Source organism: Hippocampus zosterae, chromosome 4 (genome assembly GCF_025434085.1).
Source record: "Hippocampus zosterae strain Florida chromosome 4, ASM2543408v3, whole genome shotgun sequence".
Taxonomy (NCBI): domain Eukaryota; kingdom Metazoa; phylum Chordata; class Actinopteri; order Syngnathiformes; family Syngnathidae; genus Hippocampus; species Hippocampus zosterae.
The window spans coordinates 21939150-21955567 of NC_067454.1; the positions used below are offsets into that span (position 1 = coordinate 21939150).

The 16418-nt window shown below is 43.3% G+C and overlaps 1 protein-coding gene across 1 annotated transcript in view; it reads left to right on the top strand.

Moving 5' to 3' along the window:
• The first annotated feature begins 2044 nt into the window (after positions 1-2044).
• Positions 2045-16418, top strand: part of LOC127599381 (uncharacterized) — a 207536-nt gene continuing 193162 nt past the window's right edge. The window contains exon 1 of the mRNA XM_052063323.1: positions 2045-2144. The gene's annotated coding sequence lies outside the window, so the exon portion shown is untranslated. The remainder of the gene's footprint in view (positions 2145-16418) is intronic.

A 16418-nucleotide genomic window follows, 5' to 3' on the forward strand; every position in this document is an offset into this window, starting at 1 on the left:
GGAAGTAAAATGCATTTGTTTTTTGTCCACAGACTATATCATAGCTTTATTGCGCCCGTTGACCCGCCACTGATCAGACCGTTTTGTGGCTCAGTTGGTCTGGTTGCTAAAACCTTCCACTCACAGTTGATCATGGGATATCTCCTTCTGTAACCGCTTCAAACAACCTTTTCTTGAAAAGGCAGCCTGCCTCCTGTACGTGGGCCCAACCGTAACTCCTGAATTCAATTATTTGCAGGCCTGACCCAATACTTGTGTCAATTTAATGCATCCTCACAAATACCCATGCATATTAATGAGTGAAGAGTCTATAGAACTAAAATAAAGTACTTTTCTTTTTCATGTCATGTTTCTCAGTCGAGGTACAGTTTCTTTCATTGTCATCTTCAATAACGATAAAGAATGAAATGTTTTCGACTTCGCATCAGATGGCTTTGCTTGAAGTGCCACATCTGTAAGCAGTGTGGCTCACAGCTTGTCTCAACTGGCTTCTTGTTAACAAAATAGCACCTGCATAGCTGCACTACTAACACCTCCCATTAATGGTTAAGAATGCAGATATGCCATTCTGATCATTTTTGCAAACCAGTCAACATTATCTGAGGGATACACATGTTGGCAAAGGACAGGCATGATAATAATATGCATAAACAACATTTAGGTGGGCTTCCATGGCAAAACGTAAATGAGGGTGTTGTCACATACTGTTGATGAATAGATTTAGTGTGATACTATGAACACACTCAAAACCATGTGAGACTGTGCAATTATAGCACATTTGCTGCACCGGCTGCTGTATAAATGTGGGGTGTGACAACACTCCCAGGAGATTGAGCCATAACTGCCTTTGAAATACAGCACAGAAATATTTTCACACTTCAGGTTCTGTAAAAAGAAGATTAAGTCAGTGGGTCAATTAGATGCTGCTGAAATATAATATTGAAATTGCATCACCCCATGGAAAGTTGGTGAACGCCAGTCAAGGCCATTGCTTGTATGCAAGGATGTGACTGAATAGTATATCAAAAAGGCAACAAAGAATTGAATATATGGCGATGAGACAAAAGAAATATAGTTTATATATACAGTGTATATATATATATATATATATATATATATGTATATATTAGAGCCGTCAGTTTAGCGCATTTTTATTGGCATTAATTTAAATGAATTTTAACGGGATTAAATTTTTTCTCGCGAGATTAACGCGGCACACGTCACAAGGGGATGTTACTTGTTTGGAACTATTTTGTGTGGAGGGTTACAGTGTTCTGCGTCAATATAAATAGAGTGGGTGGAGCTTCTCTGTGTTTGTCTGACCATGGTAGCGACCTAGCGAAAATAAAACGTCTCAAGTGTTGTCATTCGAAATGAGGTCTACACAAAAACTGTAGAGAGACTTCCGCACAAGAAGGACCAACACAATCAACATAGCCTGACTGTGTTAGGGGGAGTGACCCCCCCTCCCCCTTTCAGAATGGTTTGCCCCAGCAGCATGGGAGAAGTGCGTGCGCTTTTTTGTACGGCGGGCAGTTTTGAATACAGCGGCACATAATGAACACTGGTGTCCGGTGTCTCATTATTCTTCAACAAACATACAGTAACAGACTGCTGTGTTCACAGTAAACTTGAGAAAAACAAAGTATGTAACCATGGTTTAAATCTACTATAGGCTGAGTACTAGTTTACCTTAGATGTGCACTTTATAATGTTATATTGCTTTGTTTTGATTTTATATATATATATATACATGGCACATACATGGATCACTGAATGCTTGGAGGACTGAACCCCCTAAGCCAAGTAATCACCAAGACAGGCTATGGATACCGCCTCAGAAATGGAGCTACAATCAGTCACCTCCTCTACATGGATGACATAAAGCTGTATCCTAAGAGCGAAAGGGACATAGACTCCCTGATCCACACAACCAGAATCTACAGCAGCGACATCGGGATGTCATTCGGGCTTGAATGACCACAAGCCAATGGCAACCCCGAACTGGCAACAAGGAAAGCGGCTACGGCCAAATACCTCCAGCGAGTGAAGCAAGTCCTAAGCCAGCTCAATGGCAAGAATAAAACCCGGGCAATAAACAGCTATGCCCTGCCAGTGATCAGATGCCCTGCAGGAATAATAAGGTGGCCAAAGGAAGAGATTCAGACCACGGATGTAAAGACCCGAAAGCTCCTAACCATGCATGGAGGGTTCCATCCCAAATCCAGCACCCTGAGACTGTACGCAAGCCGAAAGGAAGGAGGCCGGGGACTAGTGAGTGTGAGAGCCACTGTCCTTGATGAAACATCCAAGCTCCATGAATACATCAAGGAAACCCCAAGGTCAAAATAGGAAACACCTCCAAAGGTGATGGAGAATGCCAGAGCGAAGATCCTGTGGGACTTCCAGATCCAGACTGACAAGATGGTAATGGCGAACCAACCAGATATCGTGATCATAGATAAAGGGCAGAGGAAAGCCGTTGTAGTGGATGTAGCGGTCCCAAGTGATGGAAACATCAGAAAGAAGGAACACGAGAAACTCGAGAAATACCAAGGGCTCAGAGAGGAGCTGGAGAGAGCCTGGAAGGTAAAGGTGACAGTCGTGCCTGTGGTGGTCGGAGCACTCCGGGCAGTGACCCCCAAACTAGATGAGTGGTTGCAACAGATCCAGGGAACAACATCGGACATCTCAGTCCAGAAATGTGCAGTGCTGGGAACAGCAAGGATACTGCGCAGAACCCTCAAGCTTCCTGGCCTCTGGTAGAGGACCCGAGCTGAATGAGGGACAGACAACACGAGGGTGAGACGAGGATTTTTTTTTATATATATACAGTGTGTGTGTATATATATATAAACAAACTGTATCGTTCTGGCATGGTGAAGAAGATTTACCGCTCCATGGTTGTGAGCTGTCGGTAAAGATCGAAAGAACAATATCCTAGCATCAAGTGGCCAAAATGTGTTTGCTCCGCAGGGTACCCAGGCTGTCTCCCTTAGAGATAGGGTGAGAAGCTTGGTCATCCATGAGGGAGTCAGAGTCGAGCTGCTGCTCCTCCAAATTGAGAGAAGCCGGCTGAGGAGCCTCAGGCATCTGATTAGATGCCTCCTTGTTGTGTTGTTCAGGGTATGTGCCACTGGCAGGACACGCGAGAGACACGACTGTATGTCTCTCAGATGGCCATGGATCGCCTTGGGATCCCTCCGGAAGAGTTCGAAGACGAGACTGGGGAGAGGCAAGTCTCGACTACCCTGGTGAGGCTGCTGCCTTTGCGACCTGACCCCAGATGAGTGGTCGAAAATGTGGATGTTGGATGGGATAGATGGATGGATGGATGGATGGATGGATGGATGGATGGATGGAAAGACCAGAACCTGACATGGCACATTTTTGTAATTCTAGTAATCTAGCAAAACTATAATTGCACTTCCCGAAATGAATGTATGGCATTTCTTTGTAGCTGGTCTGTTTTCACAATGACTGACTGGAAAGAATCGACTGTATCTGAAGTGTCAGGAAACAAATCCTAACAGTTTTGTAAACTCACACAGGTTCTTCGAGAAGCTTCTTTTACAACCAGAGACTCTTATCACATACTCTCTTGACACTTTGTGTGACACTTGCCACAAAACTGCAAATTAAATCATTCATAAACCCAAGACAACTTACTTGTACAAGTGGAATGTTGGATCAGTCATTTGTCTGACTTATTGAGGTTTCTTATTCTGACAAAGTTGGATCAAAACATATCATGGTCTGGATCTTTCTTCTGACAGTAAAACACAAGTGCACACGCTTGCAAAGCACTGCTATCAGACACATCCATATTTTAAGATACGTTTTGGTAATTCATGGCCCGAAAATATTCAATTATTTACATCAGTTCAGTAAGAAATTTAAATGATCAGTCACGCAAAGACAGCAGTTTAGTTTATTAATATGAAGGAAAAAAAGAGAATCCTGACATCGTTCAAAGAGCTTCCAAAAAAGTAAAAAGTCACTAACTTCTTCCAATTGCTTTTGATCAGCGCTTGACTCACTTCACCATGTTTGTTAATGAATGACTGTTAAAATATTGAATAATTTAAACAGTAAGACAGATGGCATGCCCAGTTTTTTAATCTAAAATAGTATTTACTGGTTTAAATAATTTGTTTTGGAAAATATTAAAACATATTAAAATCTGCACAGACCTCTAAGGGTGTATTCACACCAGAAAAAGGCTTTTGGTCTGCCGGTTTTCTCCGGACCAAAATCGGACCTATTTTTTTTTCTTTTGGTACAGTTTGTATTCACGCTGTACTTTTTGAACTATATTTTGTAAAGACAGCGAGGCGTGTGGCGATCGGTGCTACCATTGAATAGAAATGATGAGGGTGGCACACTGAGCAAAAGCCCAGAAATTGAGGAATGTATGGAATTCCTATGTGCTGTATTCATGCTCTGCATATTTGTGTTATTATTAGAGCTGTAAAACAATTCTGAGTCCAAATAGCAGCTCATTCAATGCTGCTATTGTGGCTCTGTGTTCTAAATTTTTGGAACACCATCTGCGATTACCTGCTCCAATTACCCATTGTGCCCTGACCCAAGATGTGCTGGCACTGTCGTGGCGAAACAAAAGATGAAGGATCAAATATATTCACTGAGGGCTATTGATTCCAAGGATGCCGAGTGACCATGGCTTGTTTAGCCCAAAAAGTCATATGCATCTTATAGTTGGTGCGGATCGGCAGTGGTTTGTAGTCAGACCTGAAGCAAACTGCACCGGATCAAAAGCACACCACAACCACCTCAAAAGTCGGATCTCAGTCTTAACACGCATTCATAGATGTAGCAACAAATTGTATTAACTAACAATGGATTTCTGAGGTGAACCTACCCTGTCGAATGCCTTCTCCAAGTTCATAAAACCCGTGTAGACTGGTTAGGTGAACTCCCATACCCGTTCGTGTACCCTGCGGAGAGTGTGGAGATGGTCCACTGTTCTGCGGCTATGAGGAAAACTACATTGCTCCACCTAAATCGACCACCCAATAGACCCTCTTCTCCAGCACCTCTGAATAGACCATGCCAGGAGAGGTGAGGAGTGTGTTTCCTCTGTAATTGAAATTCATCTTCTGGTCAGGTCAGACCAGCATCACCACCATCAGAGCCAACACATCACCAGCTGGTGATCAATTGACAGCTACGCCCCATTCTTGACCCTGGTATCCAAAACATGCCACCGCTAATACAATGACACAACAACAAAGCCGAGCATCAAATTGTAGCCTACGGTGTCCTGGTGCCATCTGCATGTATGGACACCCTTATTGCTATAGACAATCTGGGATGAGTACAGAAGTTCAGCAACAGAACACCACTCGGGTTCAGATCACACCCTTGCAGCTTTCACTGTCATTGCCAAAATGAATATTCAAGTCACCCAGCAGAACGATGGAGTGAGAAGCATCTGTCCGAGGACTCAGAGAAGGGTGGGTACTCTGAACTGCTGTTTGGTCCATAGGCACAAACAACAGTCAAAATCGTTCCCCCCGACCGGAAGGTGGAGGAAGGCTACCCTCTCGTCACCCTGGGTGATAGTATGCCCACAACTGCTCGGTATCTCTTCCTTGGAATAGTGTCCAACCTCTCCGGAGATGACTGGCACCAGAGCCCAAGCTGTGTGTGGAGGCCAGCCCGACTCTATCTAGTCAGAAATTCTCTGCCTTGCACACCAGCTCAGGCACCTAACCCTGCCAGAGAGGTGACATTCCATGTAGTTTCTGTAGCCGGGGATTGGAGCACCAATGTCCTTTGATGCCGCCCAGCTCATAGGGCACCCAACTTCTTTGGCCCCTCCCACAAGTGGTGAGCCCATGGGAAGGGGACCCACGTTGCCTTTCTGGGCTGAGCCCAACCAGGCACCATGAGTACAAGCTCCTAGACCTAGGCTCATGGAAAACGCACACCCCTCCACCACAGTAAGTTAACGGCTCATGGATGGGTCATCCTTTCATACCGAATCATAAACTGCATATGCGGCTAATTAACTTAATCACCTGTAGGGTATTCCAAACATAAGGTTTGTAATCCTTCCTAAATTGTGTCGGCTTTTTTGGAATGTGTTGCAGGCATTTTTTTGAGGGGGTACAGTTCACCAGGCTTATCTTTAAATCACCTGACAAAAAAATAAAAATAAAACCAAAATAGAGATTTAAAAAACGGACAAATCTTGGGTTTCCTTTGGGAATGACTAGTCTTGGGTGTACCCTTCCTCTAATCCATAGTCAGGTGGGATTGGCTGCAACTCATCCGCAACCCTAATGTGGGCAAGCACGATAGAAAATAGATGGATGTAAAATGGTGTAGTCTATTTCTAATAAAGACTTGCCTCTTATAACACAGTACATTGATGAGATGCATGCCTCTGAGAAATTAGGGAAATCACTGAAGGTGCACTTTGGGTTCCCACTGAACAGGTAGGCAAGCACCAGCCCCTCCAGGTGTCCCTCGACAGGACATTCGTGATGATCAGTGGAGGCCTACTTGGCTGAGTACCATCCACTTCCAAAAGTGCCGACTGAGCCAGGGAGATGGTGGCAGGTTGCCAAGGCACTGAGCCATGCCTCTGACAGTTTTGCCAGGTGGGACAGGGTATCGGAAGATGTCCAAGTGTTATGTGTAGCCATTTTCACAAAACAACTGAAAGCCCCACTTTGAATTGTACAAAGACATGGGTGCCATGAAACACACCTATACACAGAAACATTTAGCAAATTAGTAAAATCTGAAAGCCTGAACAACAATGTTAGACTCATAACATCTGCAGAATTAACTAAATTACCACCGCAGACAAGTGTCCAACAGCATCCTATAATCTGTGTCCATTCGTCATAATAGCTGACAGCTCAGCACTTATTTGCACAACTTGCGGACAATGATTCATCATGATTACTGAGAAGAAAAAGAGAGGTCAGGCCGACAGTAATATAAAGTTACAGAAAGTTGGCACTGTTGACATCTCTTAGGTGTGATCAGTCAGGAACTCTGGCCGTTTAATGATTACAGGCACCTCTCTCCCTGAGTGATCACAGATAATATGCAAATTCTTGAAAAACTTCAGTGCAAGGTACCCCTTTCTGACATGTTAGCAAACAATGTAGATTTTCCTAGCTAATCAGAAGTTGCCCAATAATGAATTTTGTAATTGTCACCAAGGCCAGGCTCAGTGGACTATAGTAGTGCTCACCTACTTTTATGTTTGTGACTATTCATCATGGTTTGTGGAGGCATGGTCAAAATTAAAAAAAAAACATTTTGACATGGGTCTAGCTAGAACGGGGATGCCAAAATCATTTTTGTCAAGGGCCACATCGTAGGTATTGTTTTGCTTGGAAGGCAATTGTGACTCTATGAGGGTCACGAGGGGTGCTAGAGCCCAACCCAGCTGTCTTTGGACAGTAGGTGGAGGGCACCTTGAACTGGTTCCTAGCCAATCGCCAGGCACACAGAGACAAAGAACCATTCACACTCACAGTCACACCCAGGACTAATGCGTTCAATTAAGGAGGAGCCGACGATGGGAGGGGAGGAGCGTTGGCGCGGAGTGCCGGTGCGGATTTGGAGCTGGGAGTCGCGGCTTGGAGTTTGAAGCGGATTATGTGGGACAGGAGAAGTGAACTGATCTCTTTTCGTCAATGGACGCTACAGCTTCGTGTTTGCTTTCAAAACTTTGCTTGTAGCAGACGTGTGCACATTTTCAGCATGATGTCTCTGATCCACTGGTGAAAGGACACTTTGATCCTCTCCTCGTTCATCTATAACTGCTTCAGACAACAAAGTGTATGCGGAAAAGTGGTGAGGATTGCACGACTGTCTCTGTCGTATGTGTTGTCTTGTGTTATTCTTGTTATTTTTGACTTCAAAGTGGCGCCGTGAGAGTGGCTGCCTTTCCAGCAGCTCCTATTTTGTTGTTGTTCTACTTCTTCCTTTCATAACTTTGCTGCTGTGAATCTGGAATTTCTCCATTGCGAGACTAATAAAGGTTTTCTTAATCTTAATCTTAATTTGCCATGCATGATTTGGGAATGTGGGGGGAAACCAGAGCACCCAGAGAAAAGCCACGCAGGCATGAGGAGAACATGCAGACTCCACACAGGAAGACCGCAGCCCAAATTGGATGGACTTTGTACTGTGAGGCAGATGTGCGAACCGGTCGACCACCGTGGCCACGCCAGACCAATTATAATGAAAAGAAAAATCAAATGTGTTGTTTTGAACTTCTCTTCACATTACATTTGTTCTACATGTCACCTTGTTTTCAGTGACCGGGTACCCATGGACTGACTTCTGATTGCTTCGCAGGTAACACCACTTTGTGGGCTACAAGGCCATCTGCAGCAAAGTAGCACACACAACTGATGAAATATATAAGATCACTCTGCACTCCTCTCAGAATGGACAAGTCTCAGCAACTGTATTATTATTATTAATTTTATTTTTTTTGTACAAGACCATGTTAAATGTCAAGTCAAATGACTTGAACATTCAAGTGATGAAAGGAATTGTCGTAATTCAAACAAAAAAAAGAAGCTATCTCACATCTGGCTGGCCGTCTGCATGTTAAGTCTACACGAGGCAAAGAGCCAAATTAAAACAATCCCTCATCTGGACTGTTGAGTTGACTGATGAGGTGTAGTGAGGCAACCCTGCTCAGCTCTCCGCGTTTTCCAAAAATAACATACACACACAGTGACATGTTTGTGCTGAGAGAGAGCCTTAACTTGATGTAGGCATTGCACAACATGGCACTTATGGCCGAGGGGCAGAATGGCCTGTGGTACATTCCACAGAGCTCCATTGTATACAAGCCGGTGGGGTTACAAGACATCCCCGTGGTTGTAAAACACAGCAATCAACAATAGTGGTGTAACTTGACAGATTGAACTCAGGAACCGCCAAATAACGCAGCGGCCACGCTGATGAACACTGTTCTTTATTTTTAAATGAGTAAAGTGGCAAAAAAAAACCCCAACCAAAAACAAAAACAAAAAACACGCAACCAATGTCCCTCATTATTGTTTTGTTTACCTTGTACTGTACAATTCATCAGAGCCATGCGCAGCTTTCACGGTTGCTTTAAATGGGCAAAGCCACTTAAAGAGGCACTGGGAGGCCTGTTATATTTCAGAGGGTTGTGCAGTATTTATGGCAAATTTGTCAAAATGACTTCCTTTCCCAGGTCCATGCTGCTGGCCTTTACTTTTTCATGAACCTCTATTTGGCAAGACCTTGGCGACAGCTCACCTAAATCCGTCTTAAATTACCCCGTAGGACTGACTGGAAGCCACTCAACCTCCATCTTCTCCTACTTTCTGACCCCAGTGCCTCCAAAAGGAACATTTTGAAAATGAGGGTGCAGCTTCAGCTCAAAATGGGAGGCAGCTGCAGGGCTCCCCGTCCTTGCTCTAAGGATCAGCACATCCCTTTTAATTTACGGCAAGAAACTTGCTACACTGATCCAACGATCACCCACGTCATGTGTGACGTTTTCAATCAATGATAAGCCTGACACGTCCGCCAAAGACATTTTGGTATTAAAAGACGGGGTTGTCTGCGTCAAAGTGATGAAAAGGTTTGTCAAGGTCAAGCACGTTAACATTTCACTTTTCGTTTGCTTGTGTTGAGGTCGTGAAGTTCAAAACCATCATCAGCTCATGATTGGCGGATCACCACATGCAAAAATACATCAATCACACGTGTGAATGCGTTCTTATTGCTGAACCCTGACAGGATTTTTCTTCTTCCCTTGCAGCACAACATTTCTCCGCTCTCTTGCCGCCCCGCTGTCATAATGACGGCAACCTGCGGAGCGTCGCAGGATGCTTCTACGTTCTCAATGACTTATCTTGCTGGCATGGGAAGATTCGGTGTGATAAACAGCAAATGATGAATGGGAATTCTCACTGCTCCACATCAAAATCTGGAAAGTATGCTAATTTATTGCACTTTTGCCAGAATTCAGCTGACCGAAGATGTCTGACAAGAGAGTTGGGGTACTCTCAAGCATAGAGATAAAACTGACTTAAAAAAGGGGGGGGGGGGCTGTCGGTACAACATTTTTCATTGTCAACAAAAAGCTGAAGGCAAAATGGTTATACTTAATTCAGGTACTGTGGAAGTCAGCGAATTGAAAATTGAGTTGAGGAAGTCAAGTATTGAAGGGACTTGTGTTTTTTGTGCATTGATCTGTGCATTAATAATGACCGACAGCAAGCCAAAAAATAGTGTTTTAGTGGTCATTTGAATAGTTGGAAGTTGTGAATCTGGATGGCTTACCGATTTGAATGTTGGTCGAAATGCCTTGAATGCTAATTGAATATGAACCCAGTCCAGCTGTGAGGTCTGCAGACTCGGGTCAATTTAGTGGAGCCCACAGTTCAAAGCAAACCGAGACCAAAGAACCATTCAGACTGTCACTGAGGGGAAACTGAATCCACATTGCCTGGAACAAAATCCCCCGAAAATGAACCACTACACCATCAGCGACCATCTGAAGTATATTCTGCTGTCATAAAAAGAGAACCTTTGTAATTTAGTAATAAAAATGAGACAGTATGCCCTAAACATGACGGGGAAATGTACTGCTCTCAGTGCATGGCTGCCATGTTTATGGAGTACCATAAATAATGCTTCACTTTGTTTCTCATTGTCTCACTCTCATTGGTCAGAGGAGCGCTCCTGGGGCTGGATTTGAGTGGATCATAAATAAAGAGAGCTCAATGCACTCATTCTAAATGTAAATGCAAATAAAAAAAAAGATCTCCCCTGGCAACCTTTCACCCAATAAGTATGTTTGGGGAAGTACAATTAAATTTACAATTTATTTATTTATTAATCTATCTGTCTGGAGTTTTGAAAAGTTCAGTGTTCAGATGGTTTTAAGTAAAGATATGCTAATTACCATTGACCTGCAAAAATGCCAAATGCCCAAATGATCCAGCTTTGCTTGAAAATGAATGAAAAGCAAGCACTAGTGTTTACTTTAAAGCGGACTGACAAACTGAATACTGTACAACCATCTGACCCACAAGGCAGTTAACATTATTAAAATAAATACCATTCAGACCTTTTGGGGATGTTTCTAATCGAATTTCAGCCCTTCAATGGCGACCTTGCTTCCCTTGTTTGTCGTCTGAGAACAAGCGTGGCGCATGTAAGAAATCCATGGAAAGCTTTGTCGTTCCTATTTTCCCTACGGTTGTTACGTATGTGGCACACTCACACACACAAGCGTGCCCACAAGCACATACGCACACAAGCCACAGACTTGCTATCAGTGCTGTCGACATACCTGCTGGGCTCAGATTACAAAGCCTTTGCCTTGCTCAGGGTAAAGCCCCTCAGGGAAACTGCATGGAAGGAAGTGAGCTGCCTCTCCAAACCCTTTTACCAATGCGGTAGTAATGATCCGAGTGGTAGGTGGTAGGAGCAACTGCAGCACAGAAAGAAGGTGAAACACATGCATTGGAAATATCCTAGGGACAAAGACGGCCAAACGGGCAGACTGACGGATTGATCAATCGATGAACAGTGTGATAATGTAACAGCAAACTGAAATACCGTCACAAGTATCTACGTCGAAATATTGTTCCTAATCTCACACTCAAATCCTCCGTTTTATTTTGGGAGGATCAAATGACATGTGTGTTTGTGTGTGTGTGTGTGTGTGTGTGTGCGCGCGCACGCACGTGCGTGTAAATAGTCCATACGAACAGGCAGATGACAGAGATGGGGAGAGAACGTGACCCTTGTGGCTTTGACCTGCTTTCACCGCACACCATCAGTCATTATTGCCTTCTCCGCATCGTGGTGGCCAAATCACAGGAATGTTACAAAACAGAGGGTGGCAGACACATTACAGCCACCTTTTATGCCACAATGACCAAGAGTAAAAACCAAACGTTTTTGTGTACAGTGTACAAGCTTTTTGTTTGGTGAGTTTTTATTTTTTGCTTCGACTTGCAAACAAAAAAAGAGACTGTATGGTGGCAGTAAAGAACTCAACTCACTTCACAACAAGCAATAGTTTGGCAGCTCGTGAAAATTCCTCCGAAAAACAGGCTTTAAATTGTTTATTGCCACTCACGGTAGAAGTTTAATGTCAAATTCAACCTAAAACAGGGAGAATTACACTTTGTGTGGTTTATAAAACACCTCACCGCTTTGTCTTGCAACAGTCCGTTTTGCCTAATGCTCACAAACGATGCAAAATGTCAACATCTGTGTTGACATCTCGTGTTTGCAACATCCCACAGGTGATCGGGCTACTTGGGAACAGGTGAGTGCCATGATTGGGTATGAAAGGCGTTTCCCTGAATTGCCGTCATTCACAGGCAAAGAGGGGGTGGGGTTCACCTCTTTGCAAACAGCTCAGTGAGAACATAAGCAAACAGTTGAAGGGCAATGTTGCTCAACATGCAATTGCAAGGAATTTGTGGATTTTGTCATCTGTGATCCATCTTATCATCCAAACGTTCAGAGAATCTGGAGAAATTACTGCATGTAAAAGCGACAAGGCTGAAAGCCAACAGTGAATGCCCATGATATTTGATCACTCAGGTGATGCTGCATCGAAAACTGTCATCAATGTGTAAAGGATATCAGCACATTGGCTCAGGAACACTTCACAAAAACAATGCCTGTAAAGAGAGTTCGGCATCTGTAAGCGCAACTTAAAACTCTGCTATGCAAAGGAAAAGCCATTTATCAACAAAACTCTTTGCTCATCCAAAATGGACTGATGCAAAGTGGAAAAGTGTTCTGTGGGCTGACAAGTCCACATTTCGAATTGTTTTTGGGAATTGTGGACAACGCGTCCTCCGGGCCAAAGAGGAAAAGAACTATCCGGATAGTTAGAGATGCAAAGTTCAAAATCATCTGTGATGGTATGGGGCCAATGGCATGGGTAACCTGGACATCTATGACGGGAGCATTCATGGTGAAAGGTAAATACAGGCTTTGGAGAAAAATATGCGGCTTATTTCAGTAAGACAAACCAAACCACATTCTGCATGTCTTAAAATAGCGTGGCTTGGTAGAAAAAGAGTGCAAGTACTCGACTGGCCTGCCTGCAGTCCAGACCTGTCTCAGTGAAAATGTGGGGTGCATTATGAAGCACAAAATATGACAATGGAGACCCCCGGACTGTTGAAGAGCAGAAGGTGTACATCAAGCAAGAGTGGGAAAGAATTCCACCGACAAAGCTGCAACTATTAGTGTCCTTACTTCCCAAATGTTTATCAATTTTTATTTTAAAAAAGGTGATGTAAGACAGTGGTAAACATGACCTAGTCCCAGCTTTTTTTTGGAATGTGTTGCAGCCATAAAATTATAAATTCATGATTATTTGTGAAAAACAATAACGCTGATCAGTGTGAACATTAAATATTTTGGATTTTAGTGTATTAAATTAGGTTGAACATGATTTCCAAATCATTCTATATTTTGTTTTTATCTTTGCTTAACACAAAGTCCCAACTTCATTGGAATTGGGGTTTGTAATAAATATTGCTAAAATGGTGGCGCGGGCACCCGCAGCGGCTCCTCTTGTTGTCTGTTTAAGAGGGAGGAAATTTCATGTGTGCTGTATGTATACAGCACATTTGACAATAAAGTTGTGCTTGACCTGACTTGAGATGTGACAATATTACACATTGTACAATTATTAATATTAATATTATGATTATTATTAAAACCTATTAACCTTAGCTTAATAAATGTTAGAAAACCGGTGTAGTCTGCAATGTTGAGGTCAACAAAGCCACAAACTGCTTTTCTTCATATTAAAAAATAGAATTGTGTAAAAAGCTCCAATGACACAAATCAGGAGGAGAAAAGAATGTCTATATCGAGAAAAGATCTTAATGCTTTTTAGGGTCCCACAACACAACATTATCAAACACCGCTCGCACATAGGTTACATGATTGTGATCATATATTCAAGACGGAGGAGTCATTTGAACATCTGCGAGTGGGCAAACGGATGCAGAGTCGTTTGAAATACGACGGGATGTTTGCATGTCTTCGCAATGAACCGTGAGACAAATTGTTTCATAATTAAAGCCACACAGAACACAAGTCGTTGGCAATCACTCTGCGCCCTTGGTCAGCTAACTACATTCACAGTGCACACAAACAAACAAAGACATGTTTACAAGAAGGGAGAAATGTAAAGAAAGAACCCGGGCCCTGAAAGACGAATTGTATCGACATGCTGCTCCCCTGACAGTCACCCTTGCGGTCATTTGTGCGCTGACGAACGAGGCTTTTTATAGGACTGTGGGCAGCAATGGACGGTGCGGTAAAGGCTGATCAGTGGGAAGGAGGAGACCTATGTGGCTCTTCCGTGCTCGGGTTTTAATACCTGTTGAGTGGACAGAGATTTAGTGATCTTGAGTGTCGCAATCCCAGCTTAATGTTGTTCAGGTGCATCTTCGCTCGCAGGCTAAACTCACCTCGGGGCTGCTGGCAATGAAAGCGACGGGGCTACGGCCTGCTTGGGAATCGTTTCGTGGAATCTGTCGTGAAGGAAGGGAAGAAAGGATAACCGCCGCAAACTCAGACAAGCCATATTCATAATTTAAAACCTCTCATTGAGCCTCTGTGTGTTATTGTATCCTTGCGTTTCCAGTCCTTGTACAAATATTAATGGTTTCCGGCAAGCGGAACAGCAGTCGGAGAAACCCATGACAAACATAAATCATAACTTTTTGCTGTGAAGCTAATAAAATGCTGGCAATGTTCCATTCTTTTTCTATATTGCTTGTCTACATTAGGGTCATGGCTAACTGAGTCTCTTCCATTCGGAGGAGGGGTACAAGCTGAACTGGTCCAGTGGCGTGTGAAGGTGTGCTGATGCCTGGAGCCAAGTATTGGTTAATAAATGCAGGTTGCGACTGGGAATCAATAATCAACTCGGGGTTACGAATCGACTTCTCATGATCGGAAAGCATTAGTCGATGGTGGGGGTGGGCGGTTGTGGACAGAGAGTTGGATCCTTAAGTCACCGCTCCATTGGCCCCCTGCTCTGCACGGTACTGACCATTGTCGAAGTTACTGATCGCCAGCTTATGGCGGGGAACATAGTCAAAAACAATCATTCATTTTCACATGATACTTTCAGGTAATTTACACTCATCAATTAACTTGCATGCTGTAGGAATTTTGGAGGAAGATTCAGATCCAGAGAACTAAACTAATACCGGTAACTAATATAATGATTAAGGTAGGGGCAATTCATTTGCAGCTTTCAAGTCCAAAGGCACATTTCAACACCAACTTACATGAAGACCATCAAGATGGTGAGAAATAGACAACGAGATAGTTTGCAATGCAACACAGTACAAACATTTCATATGAAAGATAAAAAGAAGTGCAATTCGTTTGTAAAAAGTGTCAATGTTGAGCAGCTAAATGGCAGAAGGAAAAAAAAACTTGAGGCCTGATTTACTCAAATCCCCAAAAGGGGCCACTAAATTCTATGTTCACTTCAACAGACTGCGTGTGCTGGTCAAGGGTACTGGATGTACATATCTGCACATCATGCACAACTGAATGCGGGATGGGCCAACAGCAATTGTCACCGTGTGCCGAAAAAACCCAGATGCAAGGAAATCCAGAGTTGGCAGGAGATTTGTCATACCGCTTGACTCTTGTTTCTGCCTGGCTCCAAAATTTCATTGTTGAAGATACGACATGTCAGAATAATTTTTGATTCTGACATTTCATGATTGGAAAAGATCTCGTCACCCCACCGCCTCTCATTTTGTCTCTGCCTCCCCGTTCCTCATAACAACCGCAGTCATCATGAGACACGGTGCTGCTTTTCCACCTGGCTTTCAGCCGTGGTATTTTAAGCCGCAAATCACCTCAGGGCTGAGAAATCGCATGGCGTGTGCTGAATTGATCTATTTACATATACTTCTCTCAGAATACGAAAAAAAAAGAAAAAAAAAGAATTGTTTAGCCATTATGCCTGTTTGGCATCTGTTTGACTTTGCATTCAAGCTTGCACTCATTTCGCATGCATAAAATTTTGGTAAATCAGGTCCTGAAAGTGTAGTTTGTCTTCATCAGGCACACATGGGAATGATGGACCGAAAGGGCATCAGTATCAGGAAATATTCTGTTGCTGCTCAGTATTCTGGCTTTTTTTTCAGCTATCGGATGACAACCCAAGTCTCTGCCTGGGTCCGATTATTTCCGAGTACTTTGACAATGTTATTTAGGCAGTTTCTTTCTTTTTGTCACTGACAACACATTGAAGCCACAGCGAACAGGGTTAAAGCTTCAAAAAAAAAAAATCGCATAAAACAGTATCAACAAAAAAGTTTTGAACCTCAGTCTCCGTAGATTTTCTCCGGGTACTCAGA